The following is a 328-nucleotide window of genomic DNA, read 5'->3' as shown; positions in this document are numbered from 1 at the left end:
GGCAGGGCCAATTTTTTATTTTAATTAATTTATTAATTTATTTAGAGATGGAGTCTTGCTCTGTCGCCAGGCTGGACTACAGTCCCATGATCTCCGCTTACTGTAACCTCCACCTCCCAGTTCAAGCGATTCTCCTGCCTCAGCCTCCCAAGTAGCTGGGACTACAGGCGCACACCACCCCACTGGGCTAATTATTATTTCACTAATAACATAGTGGACCCTATGACCCCACTGCAAGGCCTTAAGCAAGCCATCTCATTTTCTTGGACCTTAGTCTCCTCATTCGAAAACAGGACAAATGTTATGGGGGTCTCTAAGAACTCTTCTG

This window comes from Cebus imitator, unplaced genomic scaffold, assembly GCF_001604975.1.
Source record: "Cebus imitator isolate Cc_AM_T3 unplaced genomic scaffold, Cebus_imitator-1.0 Scaffold123, whole genome shotgun sequence".
Lineage (NCBI taxonomy): Eukaryota > Metazoa > Chordata > Mammalia > Primates > Cebidae > Cebus > Cebus imitator.
This window is presented reverse-complemented; position numbering follows the sequence as displayed.